The sequence below is a fragment of the Phalacrocorax carbo genome, chromosome 1 (assembly GCF_963921805.1).
Source record: "Phalacrocorax carbo chromosome 1, bPhaCar2.1, whole genome shotgun sequence".
Classification (NCBI taxonomy): Eukaryota; Metazoa; Chordata; class Aves; order Suliformes; family Phalacrocoracidae; genus Phalacrocorax; species Phalacrocorax carbo.
The window spans coordinates 111,823,122-111,835,983 of record NC_087513.1 but is presented as its reverse complement, the minus strand read 5'-3'; positions in this window follow the sequence as shown (position 1 = coordinate 111,835,983).

Genomic DNA, 12,862 nt, shown 5'->3' with positions numbered 1-12,862 from the left:
AACATATTTAATTACACCAATAATCTAAGAATGCATGGAGAGTCATTCACAGTGGCTTAGCTGACAAGTGGATTTTGCTCAACCAGTAGACATATGGATATTTTGGTTTGGTGTCCATCAGCTTGAGCTAAGTAAATATACAGAAACAGACACATGGTCCAGCTGCTCTGGAAACACTTATTTTGAAGAAAGTGTAGTTCCTTTCTGGTTAATTTCAGTAAATTGTTGTTAGTTATGAGTAAAGATATTTCTGAAAAAGATATATTCTGGGACAAGGACAGAAGAAAATAAACTCAATTTTATACCAGAATGGGTGGACTCATCTGTACCTTTCCAGTATTTGTACAATAATATTGAAGCTTTCCAGACAAGCCTAGAATGTTGTGCAAAAAAACTGAAAAGTGGCTAAAATATGTAACCCTCTGTGGGAAAAAGCAATAGAAGAAGATGATAGGGATGCTGGGAATCACTGCAAATGGTAGAAAAGAACCATTCTGTGCTATAGGAGAAATAAAAAGAACAACAAAACTCCACTGAATTGTGACAAAATCATGACAAGAATAAGTTACAATATGCTACAAATACTGTAACAGGTAACTACTGCATACAATAATGGTCAGTGTATTTTTTTCTACTGAAAGCACGATGAACTAGTGCAGTGATATTCAGCTACATAATGTCATAAATATTAAAAAAGTATACAAAGAGTGTGAGAATGATAAGAAGCATTGTGTTGTAAGTAAATAAAATAAATCCACACAGAGGGTTATAAGAAATTAGGTTCAATTTAGAAAGTTGTAACAGGGAGGTAAACAGTCACCTGTATGGAGTGTGGTTGACATCAAAAACACATAGGATACATTTAAAACATGCATTTGGACAGATTTCTTTCTCTCTTCAGAGGCACTACTCTGGACAAAAAGAAGCTGCAACGTCTTTAATTGAACACAATTATTCATGTAACTGATATCTTATGACTTTTAAAAAAAATGTATTAGTTTTCAGGGATGCACAGAATACTAGAAAATATATTCTGTCCAACTGAGCATAACAGAAGGTCATTCAGGAATGACCAGCTGTGGTCCCATTATGCTATCTAAAATGTTTATACAAGTAGAGCTAGACAGAACACTGCTTTAACTTATACAAATAATTAATTAGGAAGTTCTGCAGTTCCTTGAGAGACTTAAGGTAATTTGTTTTCTATACATTATATAATATGCATTGTGTGCTTCTGTTTATCACCTATTATAAAACTGATCATGGCATACAAATGTCAAAGAAGCAAAAGACTTTCTTTTCTCTAGACACATCGTAAATCTGGTTCTGTGCAATAGGTTTTATATTTCTGATTTCAGAAGTTTACCACTGGATTTCATTTCATTGGTTTCTATTAATTTCCTTCTTGTCATTCAGCCGTTGTCCCTCCTACTTTTGAAATAAGTTGCTTCCTGTCCAGGTGTCTGATAAACAAGAAATTTGTCTTCCATCAACATATAATCTGATCCTGGAATGCCTAACTTCTAGGCATGTAGGATGAGATTCTGAACTGATGTCTTCAGTGCTTAAAAATGAATTTAAAAGTCTTCAAGCTCTGAGACGGGGAGGCAAACACTTTCTGCAACACACATGATCTGGGAGGCGCATAAACTTTAATAGACATCTACATGAGCAGTAAACAAGAAATAAGAACCAGCTTCAGAAAGCAGTAAGGATCATGTCAGAAGTGCTACTTGTCAAAAACTGGCATGCTTTTGTGTTGCTTTTACAAAACAGAGGAGCAACAAAGGTTCAGTACTATGTTCAGTGACTTCCATGGATTGGACCAGTAGGCAGCCTCAGACAGCAGCATGCCAACTGGGGAAGTTCATGTGTCAATTTCCACAGATTTATAAGAATGCAAATTAGTCCAGTGGTTCTGGAAAGAATGTATCTGTAAGTATGACAAAGTTTAAGTAAAATACAAAGTGATGCAGAGCACACTATTAAATTTTATTTGAAAATAACTTATGTATTAATAACAGGCATTGAATATGTACATCTAAAATTTTGGGCCTGTCTTAAAGATCTATTTATTACAGTCCATTTGCTTCAAAACTTGTACTGTACAATAAAAATAGTGAAGCCTTTAATAGATTTTCTATTCTTCGTAAGTAACAGAAAAGGCCTACTAAGAATAGCAGAAGAGATGGTAGTCATGCCTCCATAATGTAAAAGCAGAGCTGATCAGCAGGCACAGCCAAGGCACACCATGGCTTCTCAAGGCACCATCACTGTGGCTATCCAGCCCCGACAATGTTTCAGGATGTTCCTCTATGAGTCGATGTCAGATTCAAAATGCTGGAAAATGCATTAAAGACCTTTGCTGTATAGACTTTTATATGCAGTTTTGTTGCTTGTTAAGCCTAGTAACATAAAGGTGTAGAAGACATAACTCATGTCATACTGAGGGGTTAACACAAGAAAGGAAAACGGGTTATATCTCATAAAAGACACAAGGCACAAAAATAAATGGGTAAACATTGGCTATCGATGCATTCAGGGTTGAAATCTGTGAGAGAATTTTTGAAAGAGCTTCACAGTTAGAGTCCTCTTTTCTCTCTCTCTCACATGCTGTAGGGAGATAGTCACGGATAATAAGCCACTCCCTCCTTTCTACCGCACCTGATGCCTCACCAGGTACAGTCTTGGTGTGCCACAGTATTCGTTGGTACTGTGTACTTGTGGAGTCCCAGGTGGCTTACTGTCTTCAACCTGACTAGTCTGGGAAAGGCATTTTTAAAAATCTGTTAAATGAACAAGAGAGAATTTAAGATTTATTGACCTGGGAAAACCTTACTGACTTGGGAAATACTGCTTACCCATAGTTTCATCAATTTATTTTTGAAACAATTGATCCGGTGAAGTATGCAGAACACTGAGCTTCAAAGGCCAGTGATCTTCTTTTTACCAGCTGTTTCAAAACACATATGTTCTTATATGGAGCAAGGAAGAAAAGCTTGTGTTCAGAAGTCTGATTTCTGCATGAAGAAAAGTCACTTTAACTTCCATATCATCTTCAGATAGTTCAAGACTTCAGGCCTCACCACTATCCACTTAGGACCTCCTTAGAACAGCCATTATCCTTATCTCCCAGTAGAAGAAGCTATTAAGTTTTCTCATCCTGGTGCCATCTACCTTAGCATTTCTGCAATTCTTTTCTTTCCCTCCCATGGAAAACCATTGCTTTTGTCCAGTCCTGTCCTGACAAACAGCTTGATTCATCTACCAGCTCCGAAGAGAGCTTAGGCCTAACTCTTCATGCTGTCATTTCATGACCAGTGAAATGCAGGCTGTTGATATCTGTGTCATATATCTTTACCTTGAGGCACTGGGGCATTGTAACTTCACTAGGGGTTTTGAAGACATGGGAGTGAAAAGAGGTACAGGACTGGGACAAATACTTAGCTACTTTAAACTGGAGCTTTGAAGTGAACCACTTAAGAAAGTTGTTACATGAAGTGATGGTCTGTAGTATCAGAAGGCAGGGCTACACAGTCCAGTCTTTGCAGAATTATTTTTCTGAATGAGAAAAAAAAACCAACAAGAACAAACAAACAAACAAATCCCCAAAACCGAACCAGACCTGCAAAAATTCTCACAAAACTTTATAATTGTTTTTCCCCTCCTACACATTCCTTCATGTCTACATGAAATTATGAAAAATATACTTAACTGTAATATAAATTTCATAGCTACCTCTTCTTTTTTACTGTTTTCCAATTTGGAATGCACATTAAAGCTAAATGCATCAGTTCTCTCTGAGCTGTTGCATCTAACATAAACTTGAACCTGAAAGTACAGGAAAATCTGTCAAGTTTATAGTTTTTTCTTTGCTCTGGCTTGTGCCCATGTTAAGTATAAAATGAGAATTGCCCAGGCTAAATATAAAATGAGAATATAAGATCATTAAATTAAAGGAAAAAATGCCAAGGAACTCGTAACAGGCTATTTGCGTGGTCTAAGAAAATAGATTAGTTGAAGCACTTTTTCTCTTTTACTTCCCAGTATTTTCAAGGACTAATTTGTCAGCAGTAAAGATCAATATACCCTAGTAAATGAATCTACTAATCCTTCTCATGATACTGACGTGGATGTCTGTGTATGGTGGTATCTTTTGAAAAGTATCTGTTTATCTTTTATTGAGGTGAGAAGAGTTTTAGCTCTCTTTATCCTAGCTGATAGGCATATTCTGAATTATAACAAAGGGCTTTAAGTTGTTCTCAGTTATGGTATACAGTAATACCATAAATCTTCCCAGTATTGATTAGTCTCACAGATCTGGATTTAGCTTCAGTGGAAAAGTGAGCTGTGAAAGGAGTTAGAAGCAGTCTTCAAGATAATGCTGTAATTACTGTGTAAATAATCAGACGCTGGATACTTTTCAAATATACTGCAAAGGACCATATTAAAAAGCAGCACTGTATGGACAAGAGAGGCAATTTACTGTCTTAAGTACAGGATGAACACAAGTGTAATCGTTGCTACAAATAATAAAATGTACCTCAAACATAGCAGCCAAATACACAAGTATAAATCTTCTTCAGTATATAGTTCTTCAGTGTAAAGTAAGGCATTTGCCTGTTTTGTCTGAGTTAGTTTTTTTTTTTTTAACTTCAGATTCTTTCTGTGCAAATTAGGTTGTGTCTGTACAGCATCCGAGTCTAAATTTCCAGAAATCTATGTCTGGAGAACAATAAACTCTGCAATCTCACCTAAGAATATAGATCTAAATATATCCTGCTGTTAGATGGCTTCCTTTGCCTTACAGGTTTTACATGTGTTTCTGTCTATAATTAACCAAAGCCTTTCTGGTCTTTTAATTCTCAACCTAAGAGTGAACTGAAATGTAGAATTCATCAGGTACATATTAAACTTCTTTGCAACCTGTTTGGTCCATAGAGAGAGTCGGAGTCAACTCCCTACTTGCAGAAGTATATTAGGGTGCCCAGATCTTCTGAACACACTTTCTGTGGGTGAAGGGTTGATGCTGTGTCTTTTATTTTTTACTTTCAAAGAGTGACTAAAAAAAACAAGTGAAGATGGCTAGGGAGAGAATAGAGCTGGTTGTTTCTACTATAGGGCAGTTAGTGGATTCCAATGGGAAGTAAACCACAACCTTTTGTGTTTTAATGTAAAAAAACTTCAATCACGGGGCAGCTGAGAGACACTGTTGTGATGCTTTCTCTTACAAGTATGAGGCTGCACACTGTAAACAGAAATGTAGAAAACCCCAGCCTCGTTGTATACCATTCGATAATGTGAACACCTCCTGCTTGTTGAATATTACAGCATTATCGCCATTATAGCATTATCAGTCACCAATGGAATAAACATTCAAGTTGAATCCATCCTTTCAAATTCAAATATTAGATATGGCAGAACATAGCATATGCTCTGGATTGTTGGCACTCAAACACTAGGTGACTGTATCAGTACTGGAACCCAAATGAGTGTGATAGCGCTTTGCAGGAAATCAAAAGAAAACAAAAAGCAGAAAAAAAAAATAGGACATTTCAATAGTTCCCAAATGCTATTTTTACTCCTGTGGGACAATCATTATGTTGGCTGCCAGGTTCTGGATACTTGTCCAGAAATCCTGCATTTTAATGGATACTCTGGAGGTCAGATCCCCAGCTGGTCTGAAACAGCAGCTCTCTAATGATGTAAGCCATTTTTGCTAACAAACATCTGGGATGATACATGAGTCCTCATGAACAAATGAGTTTATAATTTTAAGAATTAAATTATTAATTATGCTTGAATTAAGCTTGAGAAACATTTTACTTAGCTTCCTGACTAGACTTTTCTTTATATATAATGAAACATTGTTTTGCATACCCTTAATAAGAAAATTAATATGATGGAAGCTAAACTGATATTCATCTAAATTAGAAAAAATAGGGCAAAACTGAAAAGTGCATTTCCAGTCTGTCAGTAAAAATATACAAATATATATTTTCAGATACTGTAGAATGAAAACTTGGTTAGGAAAGCATCATTAAAACTACCTTTGTTATTGATATAAATGTGCTCTTATTGCTCTCTAAAACTACATGTAGAGCTAACTGTTTAAGTCATCATTGGAATTATTGAGCTGTAGAGCTGAAACTGAACCATTTTAACCTACATCTGTTGTGCAGATTTGGTCAGTAATAGAAATCTAACCACTATGTCTGCAATTACATATGATGTAAATGGAAAAAGAAAACTTACATAAGAAAATGCAGCACTGCTAATAAGCTTCTAATAATAATGACAGCTAATATGTGCTAATAATAATTATTCCAATTCAGGCTTTAGGTCTCATAATGGGCAGCGTACAAAAACCGAGAGTAACTCCTTTGCAACATTTACTATTAGACAAGAGTAAAACAGAGAATGAAATAAATGGAAGAAAAAATCCAGATAGTTTCTTTTTTCAGAGGGAGGAACTGGGGCATACAAACTGCTGAAGTGACTCAGACTGTGAAAGAGTAGAAAAAATGAACATCTGTCTCCTAAGGGAAACTTAACAAATATGCCAAACTTTGTAATATTTTATAAACTGACTCATTAAAATCATGCCAGCCTTAAGGATGAATTTCTATAATAAAAGGTGGTATCCTTCAACAAAGCAACAAAAATCATGTTGCTATTCTGTGGAAGAGAAGAAATTTTGAGTAAAAGAGACTGTTCTAATATACTATAGGAGACATTGTAGTCTTAATGCATGCATTTGTTAGGAGATGATTACCAGAGTCTGTCAGTGTGTAGCTAAAAGGAGTAAATTTTTAACTAACTAGATTTTAACTCTTATAAACGTATTCAAAACTGAATGATGATGGATATTAAATATTTATTGGCTAAATTTATTTGTCTCTCTTGAGATAACAGTGCCTGAGTTTAACTTTTTTATTCATCTATATAGGATGATCTTTGTGAAGGACTTTAGTTTTCTCACTGTATTTCTACTCCATTGTGGAAAAAAAGAGGAAGAAAATCAGATAGATTATAACCCATGAGTTCACAGAATCACAGAATCACAGAGTGGTAGGGATTGGAAGGGACCTCTGGAGATCATCTTGTCCAACCCCACTGCTTGAGCAGGCACACCCAGAGCAGGGGGGACAGGAACGCGTCCAGGCAGGGTTTGAATGTCTCCAGGGAAGGAGACTCCACACCCTCCCTGTGCAGCCTGTGCCCCTGCTCTGGCACCCGCACAGGAAAGAAGTTTTTTCTCATGTTTAGCTGGAACTTCCTGTGTTCCAACTTGTGCCCATTGCCCCTTGGCCTGTCACCGGGCACCACTGAAAAGAGCCTAGTCCCATCATCCTGACACCCAGTCTTTAGATATTTATAGGTATTGATGAGATCCCCCCTCAGTCTTCTCTTCTCCAGGCTGAACAAACCCAGGTCTCTCAGCCTTTCCTCATAAGGGAGATGCTCCAGTCCCATGATCATCTTGATAGCTCTCCGCTGGACTTGCTCAAGCAGTTCCCTGTCCTTCTTAAAGTGGGGGGCCCAAAACTGGACACAGTACTCCAAATGTGGTCTCACTATGGCATAGCAGAGAGGGAGGATAACCTCCCTCAAGCTGCTGGCCACACTCCTTTTAATGCACGCCAGGATACTGTTATCCGTCTTGGCCACAAGGGCGCAGTGCTGGCTCAGGGTCAACTTCCCGTCCACCAGCACTACAAGGTCCTTCTCAACAGAGTCGCTTTCCAGTAGGTCAGCCTCCAGCATGTACTGGTGCATGGGGTTGTTCCTCCCCAGGTGCAGGACCTTGCAATTGCTTTTGTGGAATTTCATGATGTTCCCCTTGGCCCAGCTCTCCAGCCTGTCCAGGTCTTGTTGGATGGCAGCACAGCCTTCTGGTGTATCAGCCACTCCTCCCAGCTTAGTAACATCAGCAAATTTGCCGAGGTTACACTCTATCCCTTCGTCCAGGTCATTGATGAATATATTAAACAGGACTGGACTCAGCACAGACCCCTGGGGACCACCACTGGTGACAGGCCTCCAACTAGACTCTGCTCCATTGATGACGAGTCTCTGAGTTCCATTGTTGAGGCAGTTCTCTGTCCACCTTACTGTCCACTCATCCAACCCGCATTTCCTTAGTTTACCTGTGAGGAGGCTGTGGGAGAGAGTGTCGAATACCTTACTGAAGTCAAGATAGACAACATCCACTGCTCTCCCTTCATCCACCGAGCCAGTCACGCCATCATAGAAGGCTATCAGGTTGGTCAGGCATGATCTTCCCTTGGTGAATCCATGTTGACTGTTTCTGATAACCTTGTCCTCTACATGCCTGGAGATGACCTCCAGCATGAACTGCTCCATCACCTTTCCAGGGATGGAGGTGAGGCTGACTGGCCTATAGCTCTCCAGGTCCTCCTTCTTGCCCTTTTTGAGGATTGGAGTGACAAAAAACAAATATATGTAAGTAGACACAGCAGTAAATTTCCATTTTCATAGTTCTTTGCTATGTGCCATTGAGGAACTCAGTTTACTATTTCTAAATTAGTTAGCCAATTTAAATGAGTTAGCCGATTAATTCCTGGCATTCTTAGAAATGAGGTCTGAAATTAATCCCTTTACAATTGGTTCTACTAAGATTTAGTCACAGAAAACATATTTCTATCAGGACTGCTGTTTCCCTAGAGAGATATCATTGCCATACCTTCATTCAGTAATCAGCTGTGCCCTGTACCATGCTCCTACCCCCTCTATAACCTAGGCATAGCTTTTACTCTTCCTCTTCCTTTGCCTGAAACCAGGTCTTTCCCTATTCAAACGAAGAAATCCTGCACTATCCTATTTAAATCTTCACCTTCTTATGAAATAAAGTAATTCTGATCTCTACTCTTGCCTTTGAATTAGTGAATTGACAGCTCTTCTCAATTTTCACCAAGTCTCTGACACAGAGACACACATTTAAATATGGTAAACTGAGCTCCTCAACAGCACATAGCAAAGAACTATTAAAATGGAAATTTACTCCTGTGTCTACTTGCATATATTAGTTTTTCTCCACAAGTACGCCACAGTGCCTCGTGCACAGAACTGAACTTCTTTCCCTGAGAGTTTTTATTCCAACATGTTACTCACCCCACTTCATGGGAAATGGTTAAGAGAGATCCTCTCCTGCCATAAAACCAATCTAAGTATTTTAAAACTGCTTTTTTCTATGCCCGCTGGTTTTAATTTTGCACTTTAGTGAACGTTTTGTCAAAAAGAAACCTGGAAAAGAAAAAGGTGCTGCAGTAATAAGTAATACGGTCATATGCAAATTTGGTCAATATTTCATACAAATATATATTTTGGGTTACAAATGAAAGCAAATTTCATTTTCTCTTTTCTTGGTGGCTAACTATGATCTTCCTTCATAAACATGCCTATTAGCCCAAGGATTGTTTAAGAGCTGCTGCAGAGTTTACTATCTTCTTAGTTTGCCTATAAGTGAACAGCCAGAGGTGTACAAGAAATGCAGAATATGACATTCAGGAACTGTGCAAGTTTCATTCAAATGAATAACTGGTGGCACACCATACTTCTGAATCTTTTAGTTTTTTATCTTTTACATTATTTAAAGGGTCCTGGATTACAATTAAAAAGGCATATACCAAACTGTACTTCAGAAGATAATATTTCTATTTTCTTGCAACAAGTTCATTTAGGTGATTTTTTTTTTTCTTTACAAACCTCTCCTCAATGAAGAAAACAGTTTACATTGTATTTTATGATAATCCTGTTTTCATCATACTCATGCCCTAACAATACCTACTAAAGGGCAGGCAAGAAAAGGCGTGTCAATTTAAATATTCATGGATAGGTTAGGTGTAAGCTTATGTTGGGCAGCTTAGCCTTTTCAAGACTAAGGTATGTGTGGTTATATGCTTAACAAAGACTTCATCTTAGAAACCTTAATGTTGAAAACTGATGCTATGTTTAATAACATGAAATGCTGCGCGACAATGCTAGCTTTGGAGCATTACCTCCATAGTGGCTTCACTGCTCATTCCCATCTCTTCACATGTTTTGTCACACACTGCCAACAGCATCTGAGAAATGATCTGAAGAAAATTAAACAGTTACAAAAAGGGCATTTTTTTGTTCCTTTTTTTCTGTTTTTAAGCTGTCATTTTTCTCCAATCAGATTCATAGCCCAGCTATACGAACAGCTGTGCTAGTGTAGTGGTGATGTGCAGTGCATAGGCAGCAACGAACACTTGAGAAGAATGGGAGCGCCTTAAATCAGTCTTGCTCCCGAACAGTTTGTGTGCTGAAGTCACAGTCTAGGTGAAATTTGCAGACAGAAATCTCTGGATTTAGGTGGCTGAATTCATTTTGGGCCCTCTGTTTTTTGTATCCAACATTAACAAAATACTTCCCATAAAATCACTGAATTGTTCTATGTTATAGAGAACTGTGATGTATCCAGCTTCATTGATCATGTGGACCATATCATAGCTACCTGTGATAGGCTGGCTAAGGAAAAGAAAACTGACCAAAAAAAACCCCCACAGATAGTAAAACAAATAGTATTGATCATTTGGTCGTTACTGATTTTCACTCTTCCCGGAAGACACTGAAGTCAATAAGAATCTTAGACCATTTCTATTATGGGATGTTCCAAAGCAGGGGGTGTTTTGTTGGGGGGGTTATGCTGAAAAACAAGGGGATGAACTCACATGAATGTCTCTGAAAAAAGCAAAAGTCAGAAAAAGCAATTTTGAATATGAATTATGAAAGCTGACACCAGATAAACTTATTGAAAGGAAGAAAGTAAAATATCTTTACCCTGCAACTCAAACTTTTTAAAGAAATTAGGATAGGGCAAAACCACCACCAAAATCTAAACACTTCAACAAGTTTTTTGTTTTTTTACTTCAGTGAGTTTGAAGCTCTCTTCTACCTCTTAGAACCCTCCCTTGTACAGATGTAGGTAAAAGGTCAAAAGAATTTAGACACTGTGGCACTGTGGCACTTTCAATTTGCTTAGCATTCAGGTCAGCTTTTCCTCAACGTCAATCAGAGACAAAGAGACTTGGAAGATGTTGGAAGTGGAAAAATCCTTTCAGGCCTTAGGCATTTGTTTACTAATCATATGGTGTTGCTCAGTGAAGTGATTCACTTTTAATGGGTTGCTTAGCTGTGTAGACCAAAGGAAAAGGAAAAAAAAAAAATTGTTATCGCAGTGGCTCCATGTGAAATGCTCATACACAGATCTTCAGCTGTTATAAATTGTAACAATAACACTGAAATCAAAGGAGTAATGTCCAATTACATCATCAGACTATCTTATCCTATTATTATTTATCATTAATTCAGGACAATTCATAACTAAGTACTATTAGGGGTATCAGTCCACTGTCTCTACAGTGACTTACAGTTAAATCATTTAGACAAGAAAGGAAATTTTAATTTCTAGAGATTGTGAGTGAATAGAATAAATTGCTACGAGTGCCTTCCCAGAATTATACTCTGAATTTTTGCCTTAGATAATATTTAGGTTGCTTTGATTAGCTGCTGGTCTTCTGGACACTTAATGACCCATCATCAGCTCTAACTTCCACCTTCTCCTGTGTGGGCCCTGTAACATCATTCCAGGGCTGCCCACCTTGTATGACCACCCAACAGCATGGCTTATGTGTCACCTGCCTGATGGGGAGTTGAGTGGACCAGGCTTGCCACCAAGAAACAGCTTTTGTGCGGGCAGTCAGCTCATTCTGCACATGGGCTAGTCCTGGGCTGGGAACAACTGAATTGTCTGGGAGGTGTGTGTGTAATGAGAGGCTCACAGGTCTTCCCAGCATTCAAGCCTCTTCCCAATTATTTTACCTGAATTATTTTAACCAATCAGTCTTTCTATCCTTTTCCTCTGAAAGGTATATACCCATCTTTGTCGTTTCTTGCCATAGTTATGGCTCATTATTGTACAATTGAAGTAGCATATCCCTACCTTTTAAGCTACTCCCTGTCATGTCCATCTCCAAACTTTATCTATCTTTGACTATAAAAAGAAGTACTATAGACATTAGGCTGCCTAAATGAGTGTAGCATGTTTTCTGAATGCTCTGACATCAGGTTAAGTACAATATCTATATCACAAGTCAACTAAACAGAAGCTCTGGGTGAGCTAAAGTTCAGAATAATCACAGCCACATGTAACACTGTGTACACTTATATTAATCAATATAATAACACCCTGCACTTAAAGGACTTCAACATAATGTGTAGCCAGGATCTTGTTAGAAAAAATAATAAATCTTTTGGTTTTTATTAACTGCCTCTCAGAGAGGAGAAAGTTATATACTTTGTTATGTATAATTGCTTTGCGTACATCATATGTATAGTAAGCATCATGGTGTATGTCTTCAGGTCAGCAGAACTTAAACACTTTTTTGAACTGTAAAGTTGCTAGATTTGATTTAAGCACAAATGGTAATTTGTGAAACTTAAAGGAAAGTCTAATCAATCAATTTTAAAAAAATTGTGAAAATCCCACCTTTTTCTTTTTCAGCAGTAAGATATATATAGAATGCTGTATTTATGCCTTATTTATGTGGTTTCTGCTAAATGGGTTGTTCTGGCTTTGAAAACACTTCTGTCCTAAAGTATTTGCTCTTCTTGCCTCAACTCAAGCATACTTTCAGTTGTCAAAAAATATTTTTGCCTTGTTTGTCCCCTCCATGAAAAAGTTCAGCTTATTTTAAAACAAAGATTAAAAAAGAATTTTCAATGGTGCTAAATAATTTCAGTTAAAAGTTTGCTGTGACTTGACCATGATAAGATACACAAATTAATAAATGAAGGGGAATACCTCATTCTACAG